This window comes from Aulonocara stuartgranti (genome assembly GCF_965226115.1).
Source record: "Aulonocara stuartgranti genome assembly, chromosome: 11".
In the NCBI taxonomy this organism is placed as follows: domain Eukaryota; kingdom Metazoa; phylum Chordata; class Actinopteri; order Cichliformes; family Cichlidae; genus Aulonocara; species Aulonocara stuartgranti.
In genome coordinates this window covers 37776387-37793177 of record NC_138947.1, presented here as the reverse complement: position 1 = coordinate 37793177, position 16791 = coordinate 37776387, and positions in this window count along the sequence as shown.

The window sequence follows — 16791 nt, the reverse complement described above, 5'->3', positions numbered from 1 at the left end:
CTAACTGGCATTTAAAGAGTAAAAAAAAGAATGTAGATAAAATTTTGGTTTTGATGAAAAGGACTGGAGCTAATTTAAAGAGTCAAGTCGGTAAAAGTAGAAAAATGTTTTAATAAATATACATTTTATAGCATTTTGTGAACATACACAAAAGTGGCCATTTTTGGCAACGAACAAGCTGAGAGAGAGTTTTATATTTTTTGCTCTCCTTGAACAAAAATAACAGAGCACAATAATCAATGTTGATGTTAATCAATTAGATGTCCCAGACTCTACTATGAATAATATAGCGGTCCCTCGTTTATCGCGGGAGTTACGTTCTAAAAATAACCCGCGGCAGGTGAAATCTGCAAAGTAGCCAACTTTATTTTTTACAATTATTATAGATGTTTTAAAACTGTAAAACTCCCTCACTACATGCTTTACTTTCCTCAGACAGGCACAAACATTTTCACACTTTTCTCTTTTGTTTAAACAGTTCAAACCTTCGTAGAAACATAAGTCCAGTATTATAGAATGCAAAACGTTTCGTCGGCATTGTTGTGTTTGTTGGGGAGAAAACTTACAATCTTCAAGACAAGCTGAACGCATTCTGAGCTGTACAGCAGCGGTCCCCAACCTTTTTTGCTCCACGGACCAGTTTAATGTCAGACAATATTTTCATGGACCGGCCTTTAAGATGTCGCGGATAAATACAACAAAATAAAAGGATACGACCAAGACAAAAAATGTGGTATTTTGTAAATATAATAATAAACGTGAATTCACTGTGTAATTGTGTAATTTTATTAGCAGCATCCTCCTGAAATGCGCCAACAACATTGAGAGTAACATCCTCCTCTCTGCTTCTTAATGCTCTCTGGTCGCTATGGTAACGCGTAAATAGTTCTTTCAAAATAGGACACACGACTACAACACGGCAAAAGACCCAGGGAAACCGAATTAACGATAAAACCTCAGAAAACCATACATTTCACACCCGAGCCTCAGCTCTCACGGCCCGGGTGTTGGGGACCGCTGCTGTACAGGAGACATGCCACTAGATTGATTGACAATGGTCTACAGCAATCAGAACGCACAACACAATGTGCTGTAAATTAAAAAATAAAAAATCAGCGTAACAGCGAGTCCGCGAAAGGTAAACCGCGTTATAGTGAGGGACCACCGTACAATAATTTCCAGTAGCACTGCTGATATGGTGAGTTTTGAGGTTGTCTTCAAACAAGTGCATTGTACAAAAAAAAAGGTGCTTGAAGGATTGAAAATGTAAAAAGTAATGACTATTTTATATTTATGAAAAAAACTTGATGAGATGATGAGATGATGAGATAACCTTTATTTGTCAGTTGCAGGTCTTTTACCCACAACCGAGATGACAGACCTTGCCGACCGTACATACAATACACAAACATCACATTGGTTATACTAGGTCAGGCCAGGTAGCGAGAAAAAAAACATCGAAATGTGTAACACAGAAGGATAATACAGGAATGCACAGATATCAACACACCATAGCACAATAAACACAGACAGCAACATGGGAAAGAGTCCCAGTGTGTACATCTGATCTGGGACCGCTGCAATCTTCGACTGCGCCTCCAGCCAACCCGATGTCCACATCAGAGGGGAGGTAAGCGTTGGAGGTGGCGTTGGATCCGGCGTAGGGAGGGTGATGCGTCAGTGAGTGCTTATCAGTATCAGTATATGTCTGTGTGTGTGTGTCCATAGTTCAGCTGAGACAGTGTCCTTCGCCCTGCCAGGCTAAGTAAACAGTCTTCCAGCCAACCCAGCCAACCTTGTAGGGAATGGGAAGAACAGACTAAACACAGTCGTTATCAGGGAGCTTTTGTTCGGCTCCAGCCTTGAGCCCACAGCTGGCTCCGAAGGGGTAGCCGGATTATGATGGTGATTTTTCTTTTGCGACAACTCGTGAGAATTTCAAAGCTGTTCTTTAACACTCCGACACTGGTCTCTCAATCTCCCGTTGGAGAGCCGCGAGCTTCCCCATGATGGTATTAACCTTCATTTCCGTGGTCTTGTCATTCTTTTGCTCAAAGAGCAGATTCTGAGACCTCACGACCGCAGTCAGCTTTTTCCAAGATGTAATCCAACTTCCGCTCAGAGATGTTGTTCTGAGTGGACTTTTCCTTGATGTAATCCAATATACGCTCAGATGTCTTATTCTGAGTATTCACGGCAGCTGTAAGCGTCTCCAAGCTCTTAACCATGCTGCTCTCAATGAGCCCGTTCTGAGAAGTCGCGTCTCGTCCCATCATTTCAATCCCAGCGGGCAGCTTTGTGGGGGTTTGAACAGCCGGTTCGGCTTTCTTAATCCTCCGATAAGCCAGAGCCAAGCCAGCTCCGATCAGCAAGAACCCTGTTACCATGGTTCCGAATAGGTAGATATCTTCAGCGTCCTCGATCGACAGTCCCACCAGGCACACGATCCTCCATGTCTGCCACCCGTCCATCGTGTATCCGGCAGGGAAAGTCCCTCCAGGGCACTCGGGCTCTCCCGAGCCCAGACTTCTCGTTGAGAAAAGGGAGTCAATAGCATTCAGAGACCAGTTGATCAAATCCATAATTCTCTTTAGGTTTTAGAAACAGACTGTGAGAGAGTGTTCCAGGGAAAGTAATACAAAAACACGAGACTAGACAAGGACATAAGAACTAAGCAGGGAAGATAAGGGAGAGGAGAAAAAGGGCGTCCACCTCCTCCGAGAGCCAAAAGGAAAAGTAGCAAAAAAACCAAAACAAAAACATAAAACATGGACACTTTTGGCAACGAACAAGCTGAAGGGATGGTGATTTTTTTAAACAAACCCAGAGTGTTAAAAAACATTTTAAACCATGTTTATTTCTCATCAGCATCAATAGTAACAAAAACACAATTTAGTTTTCGCTGTCAAAGTCGATTTAACTGAAGTTACGTGTTTCCGGTTACTGTGGAGGTCACAATATGGCGCTCCCCAGTGGCTGCAGCCAGGTGCTCTTGATTGGTGTAGGCTGCTGGGGGATTCCCATGATGCACTGGGTGTTTCTTCTTCACTCACTATGTGTTAACAGACCTCTCTGCATTGAATCATATCTGTTATTAACCTCTGTCTCTCTTCCACAGCATGTCTTTATCATGACTTCCTTCTCTCACCCCAAGCAGCAGATGGCCCCGCCCCTCCCTGAGCCTGGTTCTGCTGGAGGTTTCTTCCTGTTAAAAGGGAGTTTTTCCTTCCCAATGTCGCCAAAGTGCTGCTCATAGGGGGTCATATGATGGTTGGAGTTTTCTCTACAATTTAAAGCGCCTTGTTCTGATTTGGGGCTGTATAAATAAAACTCAATTGAATCAAATCCATAAGTCATACCTCAAATCACGATGTCCTGGTCATGGAACACGGGAACAGCCATACCCTGTGCAATAAAACACACGTCATGTATGAACATTTTCCATCCACTGTCTGAAATAAATAGTTTGTCATCATGATCCTAGAGTTGGCAAATGGATGGTTTATGAACTGGTACTTATATAGCACATTCTACTTAAGTTTGAACATTCACAATGCTTTTTACTACTACTACTCATTTTTTTATCTACACCTTAGCAGTTTTACCTTACATTCTAACATTTACAGGCACACTTAATGCAGTTTGTAAAGTCAGTGAAAGCTTTTGTTTGCTCACCAGTCTATTTCAGTTTGTCATTTGGAGTCAGTTCCCCTCCTGTGTATCATTGCTAATAGTGGAGCCCCTCGCTCAGCCTAGTTGGGTATCCACTTACCCAGCCATACTCTGGAAGTCATGCCAGAAATCACTGCAATCCTTTTTACAGAGACCTGATCACGTGTCCGACAGTCAGTCAGACAGTCAGCCTGGTAGCTGGCTTTCTCAAAGCACATTGTAATTTGGAGAGGCTCCCTTTGTGAAATTTCTCAGCAGGTATTTCAATGGTACTTTTGTGGCAGTCTCACAGGCTGCTTAGAAGGAGAACAAGTGATTAACTCATTAACTCATTAACACAAATGCATGAACAATTGGTGCAATATATTGCACCAATTGTTCATGCATTTGTGTCATCGCGTTCAGGTTATTGTAATTCCCTGTTTACCAGCTTGGATAAATCATCTCTTTCTTGCCTCCAAGCTATACAAAATGCAGTGGCCAGGCTACTAACATGTTCTAGCAAGCGAGCTCACATTACTCCCATCTTATATTCTTTACATTGGCTCCCAATAGATTTTAGAATTTGTTTTAAAATTCTTGTTTTAACAAGTAGAGCACTAAATGGCCCCAGATTATTTATCCAAGCTTCTTATAAAATACACTGCTGCTCGTTGTCTCCGCTCGTTGTTACACAACTGAAGACTAAAGGGGCGGAGCCTTTCAGTCTGTTGCACCAAGGCTGTGGAACAGTTTACCTCCACAGCTACGTTTGGTTGACTCTGTGGAATCCTTTAAAAAGTGTCATGGTCCTGGGTCGTGTGACCCAGTGTGTTATGCTTAACCTATTTTGATGTTTATTGTTTGCTTAGGTTCTTTAAGGTAGTCCAGTCCTTTTGTAATTATGTTACCCTTGCATTACGTCTCCCTTGCCCTTCGTGTGTTTACGTCTGTGTGTCTTGTACTGTCAAGTTCATGCTGTCAGTCATGTCACCTCCCCCTGTACTACGTCTCCCCCGTTCATGTCTCATGTTTCCTGTTTTACTTTGAAGGCCTGCATTCACTGTCTGTGTATTCAGTTTCACTCCTCCTGTCCTGTCGTTAAGTTCATGTGTGTCAGCTGCGTTCCCATGTGTGGCCACTTCCCCTGATCATCCCTCATGTGTATTTAGTCTCTGTGTTTCTTACAGTCTGTGTTGCGTCGTCTGTGTTCCCACCCTCCGTGTTTCCATGCCTGGTCTGTTGTCTTCCAAGCCATAGCCTCACCATAGTTTGTTCCCAGTTTAGGTTTTTGTTTAGCCACGCCATCCCTGCTGTATTTGCACACCTTGTTTTCAGCCATATTAAAGGCTCGCCTTCTGTTAAAGTTCACTCCCGTCTGTTCACTTGTGTACGCACCTGGGTCCATTACACGCATTCTCCACTCGGTCCGTCACCGTGACAAAAAGCAGTTAAAAACGTTTTTGTTTCAACAGGCCTTCTGTGAATCAACACTTTTGAATTGTTTTGAATTTGCATTATTTACATTGTCTATTTTATTACTTAATGTTTTCTTTATTTTAACCCTTGTGTACAGCGCTTTGTGACTGCCTGTCTACAAAAAGCGCTCAATAAATAACCTCACTTACAATATCACCACCAAAGGAGGAGTGTCATTCATTTCCCTCACATCATATTTACTGATATCACGCAATGCTGAAGAATCTGGGGTCACTTGCCTGACATATAGCAGCTGCATGTTTTTTGTTTTTTTACAAAGGAACAATTGCTGTCACATATTCTGTTTAATAATCTGCTGGAGCCACCTGCACCGTTTCATTCAATCAATATATTTATTTATAAGCACATTTAAAAGCAACACAGGTTGATCAAAGTGTTGTACACAGTAAACAGTAAAAACCTCAGTCACAATTAAAAGCTAGTGAGTAAAGATGGGTTTTAAAGATGTTGAGTGTTGAAGAGACACTAATTTGAAGAGGCAGACTGTTCCAAAGTGCAGCAATCACAAAGGCCCGGTCTCCTCTGGGTTTTAGGAACAATCAGAAGTAACTTATCAGCTGACCTAAGAGTGCTAATTGGAGTATTTTTAGTTAACAGGTTAAGAGGTAAGACAGAGCTAATCCATTTAGAGACTTAAAAACAAGGAATAAAATCTTTAAATCAATTCTATAACATACAGGAAGACAATGCAAACGAGCCAAGACTGGAGAAAGATGGTCGTGTTTACAAGTGCCTGTCAAGAGTCGGGCTGCAGCATCCTGAACACGCTGAAGTCGAGAGAGCAGAGCCTGGCTGATCAGTAATGCTTTGAAACCAGACTGAAATGTGTCATTCATTTCCAGAAAAGCCTGGAGCTGAAGGAAGATCATTTCTTTGAGGATTTGGGGCAGGAAGGGGAGTTCAGAGATTGGTCTAAAATTTGAGAGAGCTGTTGCATGAAGATTTGTTTTGTTGAGAAATGGGTGCACTGTAGCATGCTTAAGATCAGCTGGGATGGTTCGCATTAGAAGGGAGGTTTAATAAATTAGGTCCAATAGTGTCAAAGACTTCTTTGGAAAGGCGAGAGGGGAGAGTGTCGAGGTGACACATAGAGGGCTTAAGATGGGAGACTACTTCACCCAGAGCGCACAGAGCAACTGTGACGGCAGACATGTGGTGTTTGAGAATGCCCCTTGATGCAAGCACGGCTTCTGTAGCGAGTGAGCTTTATTTTAACAGTGACAGTACAAACAGCAGTGAGGATGGCATGCAGAACCTAAGAATACCTAAACTGGAAAAACTAAGAAAAATAAACCAGAAACCTTTAAACAGACGCAGGGAGACTCGGGGAAACAACACCGGTGAACCAGCAACAAGCATGAGATGACACACACTATAAATACACAAACTGGAACATGAGGGAACGAGGAACAGGTGGCATGACAGCTGGAGCCAATTGGGGACGACGAGACATAGAAGCAAAGCACTAACGTCGTGATGCTGAGATGAAACCTCGCGATGAACTGAAGCTTTCCATCCAACTGGTCGACTCAAGGTTCGAAGCATTGTGATGATTCATTTGCTCTACTGCGCCATCAAGTGAACGATTCAAGTGAAAAAGGCTCTTTAATTATAATGATGTGATGTGTAAACCTCTAAACTGAATAAATAAATTGTTTTCATGGTTATTTATCCCGAATATTGTCTCAGTATGTCTGATACAAAAGAGAAAGTGGAAACTATCAGGACAGAGTTTTGGTATGATTGTGTAACTGTGTAATCATCAGTGTTGGGTAAGTTACTTTAAATTAGTAACTTAGTTACATTACTAGTTACTTCTATCAAAAGTAACTCAGTTACTTCGAGTTACTCGTTACTTTCAGAGTAACTAGTTACTAGGGAAAGTAACTTTGGTTTAACTCAGAATTCTCTTGTTAATGTGTTGCTTCCATAACTTTGTCAGTCTTCTAGCTTGCTTACTTGCCACAGTGCACTGTGCCACCTACCAATAGAAAGGAAAAGATAATGTGCATATTTCCACGAGAGAAATCCCACGCCTGGACGGTCATTGACTGCTGCCATGATTCTAGCCTACTCCACAGCGTCATGTGCGCCTTTTACATCCAACACAAAAACTGCAGTCGTGGTGCTTTCGATTGTACTCAGAACTCGGAAATTCTGCCTTCTGAATAGGAAGATGTAGGTAACAGCAGACTGCAGATGAGCTGCATACAGGGCTGGACTGGGACAGAAAATTGGCCCGGGCATTTTGACTAGAGACCGCCCACCATTATAGCAAAAATCATAAAGCCTTTGAATGAAAATAAACACTGTTGTGACAGTGATGTTCACTGTTCTGATGGTATATATGCATCAATCTATCAATCGTTTGTTGTAAGATTCAGATAATTATTTATTAAAAGCGAGACATTTTAAATGAGAATAAGAAAGAAAAGTATTTCTTTGTGCCCCCCTCTCCCCGTTAATGCCCTACCTGGCCCCCTGGCCACACTTTGCTAGACCCGCCCCTGCACAGTTACCAGCTGTCAGCTACACAGAAAAGGATCCTGGGGTTATTTGTCTCTCAGAAACAGTTCATAACTTCAACTCATCCATGTCACCTAAAAGGTAAACCTGTTTCTCCATCACCTGTTCAGCTCTGATGATCCAGTAAGGACATCTCCTGGTTTCATCTTCATGTTTCCCTCTCACCAGATAACCAAACCATATCATGACCAGCAGCTTTACAGCTGTGGCTCCAGCAAACATCAGCTGATACTAGAAATTAATATTAAATAAATTCTAACAACAGCTGATCAAGCTTAAAAGTGCTGCTGTTGTTTAACGCGACATCCGCTGGTTTCCTCTTTCTGCCGCAAAGTGGGCGATAAACAAACAAGAGAGCCGATCAGCTGATCATTGATCAGTTTCATGATTGAAGTAGAAACGGGAGAGGGAGGGGAGAGAATGAGAGAAGAAGAGGCAGCTGTGCAGCAAAGACACAGAATAACTCCAGCTTTGTGTCTTTTTCATTGTAGCTGAATTACGGGACAAACTGTTCCTTTTCACCTCAATAAGAAACGCGTAATATTTTCTCTGAATACCAGACGGGACGGTTGGCAACTCTAATAACTTATGAACAAAATAAAGTTCAACATCATTAACTTCATAGCACCACCCAGCTGTATAGAAACTCCGTCATGCTAGCTAGCACGCAGTACGGAGAAAGTCAGCATAACGAAAATAAACTCCGCCTAAACTTGGTTCATATCTGACCCAGAGAGACTGCAGGTCATAACTTCTTACCTGAAGTTCAGTTCACCTGACACTCGGACCAGTGGCCGCCTCGGGTCTCACCGCTTGCCTCCCTTTTCCCTCCTCCACCTGCTGGCTTCCACCACTTGCTAATGTTACTGAATCTGTGGAAGCTCCGCGATGCCACCACACGAAGTAACGAGTAACGACCCTATCTAAATCCCAGTAACGAGTAACGCGTTCCTGGTTTTGGCATAATAACTAGTTACCGTGCTCGTTACCACAATAATAACGTAGTTACTGTAACACGTTACTTAATAACGCGTTAGTCCCAACACTGGTAATCATGCTTATGTACATCTGGATAATGACACAAACTAGTGTGTGGTTCTTCACTTTTTAATAAACTAAAAGACAGAAATCAGATTATAGGATCTGTAGTGTTGTTTATTTATATTATGGTGCTTATCATTCGTGACATTTATGACTGTGTGCATACTTTATTAGAAGAGATGAAATTTTAAAAAAATCTCTTTCTTACTGGTTCCATCGAAGAAGAAATGCTCAAGTAACTCTGTAGCACGTATGTAGTCCAATTCCACAACACAATGTGATGGGGAAATCAGCTTTGTTTTGCTGTCCATTTTATTTTGAATCTGGCGCGAACCGGCGAGCCAGTTCCTGAATCAGTCACATGGTACGGACTGCCCGCGAGGCCTCGACCGTCACTGCATACGTAATCAAAGCAAGCCTCGATACGTGCTTCACAAAAACTCCCCCGAGATTACCCGACACGGGCAACGAAGCTTCGACACACAGGACACATCACTAAACATTTGCTCAAACACCTTGAAGAGGACACAGGCAAGAAAGGTGAGTAATCATATCTTACAAACACTTATTTGCATCACCGGGCGACCGTGGCTCAAGGGTTTGGGAAGCGTATCTGTAACCGGAAGGTCGCCGGTTCGATCCCTGGGCTCCCTGTCCTGGTCGTTGTGTCCTTGGGCAAGACACTTCACCTACCGCCTACTGGTGTTGGCCAGAGGGGCCGATGGCGCGATATGGCAGCCTCTGTTCTGTCAGTCTGCCCCAGGGCAGCTGTGGCTACACCTGTAGCTGCCACCACCAGTGTGTGAACGTGAGAGTGAATGAATAGTGGCATTGTAAAGTGCTATATAAATGCAATCCATCATTATTACTTTGATCTCTAGATTTTCACACCCGCATTTGTTGGTGGTAAATCTTACTTCCTCTCAATCATCATTCCTTTCTCCTCACAGACTACCACCACATTCCTTGATGAGGAGCAACTGTGCAGGATCTGAAACAAGGCTACCGACTGATTTTTAAAATTCCCAATAAATATTCAATAAATAATTAAACTTCTTGTGTGCAAATGTTTTACTATGCAAATCCATGCTTAACGTGCAATGCTAAATAAAGTGCTTATTAAGGTGCTTTTAATAAAGTGAAAGGTGTGCTCTAAAGTGCTATACAGACAATATAAACAATATAAATAAATGTAGTAAGGGAGTCCTCTTCCTTACAAGTCTCCATGAGGTAAAAATTTGGTTATCACAATTTTTTCTTACAGACCAGTTAGCTGATGCCCTAGGTCCTCTTGCTAGCCATCTCTCGCTCACTGTAAGCAAGAGATGGCGTGGTTTTCTGAACACCTAAGTGTCAAACATCTATAGGAGAGATGTTTGGTCTTGGGAAGGGGGGTGTTATGGCCCTGGCCATAATTAGTTTTGGTGGCTGTTTCTTTGTCTGTGTCTTTAAGTCTCTGCAGGTCCCTGATTGGATGAGCTGACGGCTGCTGATTGGCCCCCTGATCGTATGGTTTTGGGGACCAGGGCGGGGTCAATCTTTCCAACTCTTATGCTGCGTTCCTGTATCCCTAGACTGGGGCGTAACGCTCTACAGTATAAGATGCCTTGAAGCAACTGTTTTTTGTTAAAAATATGTTTTTCCTTTTTAAAAATGTACAAAATAAAATGTAATCAACTTGAATCAACTCTTACTCTCAAGTGTTTTTGTTTTGTCGCTGGTGTCACTGCCTCTCGGTCCGCCACTTTTTGATAAGTGTTAACCTGATCTGCTTCAGATTGAATTGATCGGGGCCCTGGTAGCTCCACAGTTCAACTCGAGGTGACTGGATGAGGGCTGGTCTCAGCACTGCGGTTCTTTGTTGTGTGGTGTGAAAATAAATGGCCAGCTCTTGTTCCCACTGATGCAAATTACGATTTCATGCAGTGAAGTCATAACAACAACCGGTTTAAACTGGTTTGTTGTCTGGATTTTGAATGTCTACCTTTTTATGTTTACTTAGGTTAACAGTCTGATCATATTCTGATTCTTGACAATAATCTGCTTTTCTTGTCACATAATAAAAAGGCATATAACTCTGTATTTACACAAAGTTAGACAGTTCAAATGAAGGTGTAATACACTGATTACAAATCATTTAGCTCATTAATGACTGTAGCTTTTGTATGTTCCTCATCTTCTCCTAGACAAGTGGACCAATTTTGACCACACTTCGCTCAACAACTGCCAACTTCTGTATTTTATCAAAATCCCACAATCAAATATATTTGTACATTTGACAGTTCAACTGTGCACCGAATGAAACAGAACGCCAGCATTGACTCACGCTCTGGAATATCAGATAAGACTGGTGTGTGTCAACTCAAACACATTTCTGAAAGACTTTGTTTGGTAGGATGTGTTAGGTGTGGCTGTGTGCAGACAGGAATAGGACCCAAGGTGCAGACTCCGGAGACAGAACTTAAACCAAAACAGCTTTAATGCTGAACTCAAACATAACATAACTGGGGGAAAAAGGTCAAAAATAAACTAACACCGGCGGATTGACAAAACACACAGCAAAATAAACGGTAGATCACGACACAGACACTAAGAAACACAGGGCTTAAATACACAGAGGGAGCAATCAGGGAATGGGTAACAGGAGGGAAACACAGCTGGGGCAAATCAGGCCTAACGAGACAAGGGGAAGCAAAACCAGACACATTAACATCAGACATGGACTTTCAAAGTAAAACAGGAAACACATAACACAGACTGAACAAAGACACAGACTCGCACGCACTGCAACAGAGGGAACAGAGACGTGGGACCAGGGCAGACACAAACACTGACTGGACACGGGGATATAGGAACTAAGGACACACAGAGACGCGAACTAGACAAGGGGATACAGCTGACAGGGAAGACAGAGCAGCTAGAGAAGACAGAGACATAAACTATAAGACAGAACTCAAAGAAACCAAAGACTAGAAAGTATAAATAATATAATAAACTCAAAACCCCTGGGTCAACGACCTAGGCATCCTAACAGGATGTTCATTTGATAGCTATATCAACAAGCTTTTGATATAGTTTGCAGCTCACTGGTGCAGTGGGAAATGGACTGGCTCTTATATAGTTTTTTTCTGCGCGCTGCAAGTCTCATTCAACAACTATACAAGCACAACTCTACTGTGTAAATGTGCTATTCTTTGTATATTACGTCAGATGAATTGGAACGCTCTAATGCGTGGGTGTTCTTGCAAACACAACTTCCTGCACATATAATATTATTATTTTTTACAGACAGTCTTTCAGGAAATCTGTCTGTCAGACCCTACAGAGGCTGTGCAGTTAGTCCAACTCCTCCAGTATTGCACAGCAATAAGTGCTATTGCCAGAAGCTTTGCTGTGTCTCCCAGCACAGTGTCAAGAGCATGGGGGATATTTGAGGAGACAGAAAGTTACTCTAAGAGAACTGAACAGGGCTGTAGAAGGTTCTAACACATCAGGAGAACCGGTATCTTCTCCTTTGTGCATGGAGGAAGACGAGCTCTGCCTACCTCCAGCAGCCCACTGTCTGATCAAACAAACAGAAACAGACTTCGTGAGAGTTGCTGGAGGCCATAATGTCCTCTAGCGGGTGCTGTGCCCACTTCCTGGCACTGTAGAGTCAGATTGGCATTTACCATAGAATACCAGAATTGGCAGGTCCGCTTCAGATGCTCTGTGCGTTTCACAGATGAAAGCAAGTTCACCCTAAGCACACGTGACGGATCTGAGAGGTACTGGATAAGCCGTGGAGAACGCTATGTTGCCTGTAACATCACGACCAGTTTGGTGGTTGGTCAGTGACAGTCTGAGGGTGGCATATCCGTGAAGGAATATCTACAAGCTAGGCAACGGCACCCTGACTAGGTATCAGGATGAAATCACATTGTCAGACACTATGATGGTGCAGTGGCTCCTGGATTCGGCCTAGTGTCCGGCCTCATGTGGTCAGAGTATGGAGAGAGTTTCTGGAAGACGAAGGAATAATCATCATCATCATCATCATCATCATCACGATAATAATAATAATATCAGTGACTGACCCCAAGAGTTGCATGACCTAAATCCAGTAGAACACAAATACAACATCATGTTTTGACTGCATCCCAGATTCCACCTGGCTGCATCTGGGAGGAGATCCTACAGGATACTGTCCATCATTCCATTACAAGCCCCGAAATCTAGAATTGAATTCAAAATCCTGCTCCTCACATACAAGGTCTTAAATAATCAGGCCCCACCTTATCTTAATGACCTTGTAGTACCATATCACCCTATTAGAGCACTTCGCTCTCGCTCTGCAGGCCTACTTGTTGTTCCTAGTAGAATGGGAGGCAGAGCCTTCAGTCTTCAATTCAATTCAATTTTATTTATTTACACAGCGCCAAATCACAACAAAAGTCCCCTCAAGGCGCTTTATATTGTACAGTAGATACAGAGAAAAGCCCAACAATCATATGACCCCCTATGAGCAAGCACTAGGGCGACAGTGGGAAGGAAAAACTCCCTTTTAACAGGAAGGAACCTCCGGCAGAGCCTTCAGTTTTCAGGCCGCTCTTCTGTGGAACCAGCTTCCAGTTTGGATTCAGGAGACAGACACTATCTCTACTTTTAAGATGAGGCTTCAAACTTTCCTTTTTGCTGAAGCATATAGTTAGGGCTGGACCAGGTAACCCTGAATCCTCCCTTAGTTATGCTGCAATAGACGTTGAATTGAATTGACATTGTCAGGCCAGAAGTGACCATATTTGGAGGGTTAGAGGGTGGAGTATCCACCAGCAAGTTTTGGAAGAAGTATTCATATTCAAACTAGTAAAACACTATAATTTACCCTTCGAAACTGGAGCACCTCTTGCCCTGTGGTAGCTGGAATAGGCAAGATGGCATGACTCTTTATCATGTCATTTTTAATAATCAGCTCTGCACAGGAGCTCAAGAAGAGTCCATCCTGTTGCTCTTGGAGTCTAAAATGACAGTGTCGGCAACGTTAGTGACTGAGCAGACCTACTGACCTGTTGGGGCGATCGTGGCTCAAGAGTTGGGAGTTCACCTTGTAATCGGAAGGTTGCTGGTTCGAGCCCCGGCTTGGACTCGGTCATTGTGTCCTTGGGCGCCAGTGTCCGGCAGCCTCGCCTCTGTCAGTGCACCCCAGGGTGGCTGTGGTTACAATGTAGCTGCCATCACCTGTGTGTGATTGTGTGTGTGAATGGGTGGATGACTGGACGTGTAAAGCGCTTTGGGGTCCTTAGGGACTAGTAAAGCGCTATATAAATACAGGCCATTTATTATTGAGACAGCAGAGAAGGAACAGTCAGTACTGAGTCTCCTAAAGGTCAGATTTCATTAGGGAAAAGGATCAAAAACTTTTTCTTAAGGCTGTTTCGCTTTTCTTCAAAGACTGAAGAAACCTAACATCAACCCTCCCCAACTGGTCATGACAGATGGCCGCCCCTTCCTGAGCCAGGTTCTGAGTTTTTTAAACCGAATTATTTGTGTCAGTTTGCTGTAAGATAAAGTAGGACTCGAATGCACAACTCCTTCAAAACAGTGAATTTAATTTACACTGATAAGTGATAACAACAGTCTCCAAAAATGTAAATCCACAGTAATGATGAGTCCTGATCCCAGGTGCCAGCAATTCTCCTTCCAGATGTTGTGCTGCACTTCAGCTCACTTGGTATTTACAATTGCTCAACACATTCACCTCTGATCCACAGATACCTGCTATTTCTTCTGTACAGGAAAGTTTCATAACACGTAGCAAAAGGAATCTCAGTCACCAGAGACTGTGACTGTAGTCATTCAACGATCTGATCAGCCACTCTTGAGTAGTGGCTCTTAATAGGGTCATCACAGGTAGGCTTGTGATTTCCAGCAGGTGTGTGGAGCGGAAAGGTGGGAAAATTCCATTGAGTCCTGCTGCTGCACAAGAACCAGCACACTCAGAAACAAACATACACACATATTAACACATGAAACAGAGGACTGAGGAAAAGAGCATGAGATGGCAAGAGAGGCAAAAACTGACAGATCAGGACAGCAAGGACGGAGGGACGATGACAATTTGTCCTTAAAGACTTAATTACGAAATAAGAAATTCAAGTTGGTCTTCACTCTGTGTAGTTTATCAATTGAGATTTCAGCATTGACTCTTTTTAAAGTTTATTTCTAAGAAAAACAGGACAGCAACTTAAAAAAAGATACATCCAGGAAAAGGACATAAACGACTTACAAACACAGACAGAAAAACAAACACTGAAACAAACGGACAGAAGAGAGAGCGTAGCGCATAAATCCAGAATTGAATTCAAAATCCTGCTCCTCACATACAAGGTCTTAAATAATCAGGCCCCATCTTATCTTGATGACCTTGTAGTCATTATAGGGGGCGAGCATTTCTAATGAGAATTGGGTAGAAGAGGTTATAATTTAGATTTGTCTGGTCACTGGTTTTTGTTTGGCTGCAGGGGGAGGGGAGCAGCTGATCGGAGCAGCTGACAGAGCTCAAAGGGAGAAACGTGCACAATAAAAACAAAAGTTTTGCAAGCAGCCATTTCTGGGTCCTGCCGGGTCCTGTTATAGTTTGTTTGAAGTGAGATCAGTAATTTCAGAAGTGAGATTTAAACAATGACTCACAGTGACGCAAAGACACAGGAAATGCTCACAGTTAGATTTTCTCCTCTCTCCACATGCACTGTTCTATCAATCTGCTAAACTTAATATCTTTATTTAGTACTGGTAGAATCTGACTTTTTAAAAACATCTTCATTGTGCCTGGGTTGAAGAAATAATCATAATGCAGTCGTTATCCTCACATGTATCCTATAGAATAAAGAACTGTAAATCTGTAAAACTGTAAATAAATAAATAAATAAAACTAAATGAATGAAGTAAATTGAAGTAAAAGAAAATCTAAATTAGACAAATTATTCTAACTTTACTTGAATATTTATTGTATTAATTCGACCTCGAGAATGTCACGGTTCTGGGTCCGTTGGACCCAGTATTTTGAGTTTATTATATTTCGGTTTAATTCTGCTTCATGGATTGTTTTCTTATTCTGTGATGATAATTATTATTATTATTAGTTTCTTGTTTCTGTTTATCCGTGCTTAAGGATTTGTTCTCGGTTATATCTCACGTTTAGTTTAGTTTAGGTTCCATGTGTCATTCTGTCTGTCTCTCAGTGCTTGTTTAGTGATTCATGTTTCCTGTTTTATTGTGAAAGTCTTTGTCTTATGTTAGTGTGTGCAGCTTTGCTCCCCCTGTCTCGTTAGTCCAATTTCTCCCAGCTGTGTCTCCCTCCTGTTGCCCATTCCCTGATTACCACCCTGTGTATATTAGCCCTGTGTTTTCCTGTGCTCAGTGTCGTATCGTACCCTCAGATTATGCCTGTGTGTTCAGTTCTCAGTTCTCAGTGTCATTGTTCAGTTCACGTTTTTGTTTATCACCAGCAATAAAGCTAAGGTTCTCAGTTTCAATTCAGTCTCAGAGTCTCGCATTTGGATCCTCCTCTCCATCCGCCTGCACACAGAGCCCTGACAGAGAACAAATCTTATGATAACAGTAGCGTAAGTATCTCTGCAGCGAGCCTCTGACACTCTGTCCTGACATGAGTCATGGATGATGGTGACATGTTCATAATTAACAGCAGGGCTGTGGTGTGATCGTACAACTGGCTTTGTGCTGAGTTAGCTTTCACTGAGTCAGCTGGACACTGATTTCATTAATCTCATTAATCACTTCTGCCTGCTAACCTTTCTCCTCCTTCTCTCTCTGCTTAACCCCAACTACACTGTGCAACAGCATTTTCAAAGACTTCTTTTAATAGCTTAGTCAAGCTGTCAGAGGTGACGTCACTGTTCCCTTAAATTTTTCATTGTTTGTCATACCCATGGACCGCTCTGATCCCTCCTGTTGAAGAGAGTGATTAAAGACACGTCTGCACCTGTGAGTGAGCAGAGCCATCAGACTGGAGGGGACACCTCAGACAAGGAGGTGCAGGCAGAGTAATCTTTCCTGTCTTCTGCAGTTTATAAT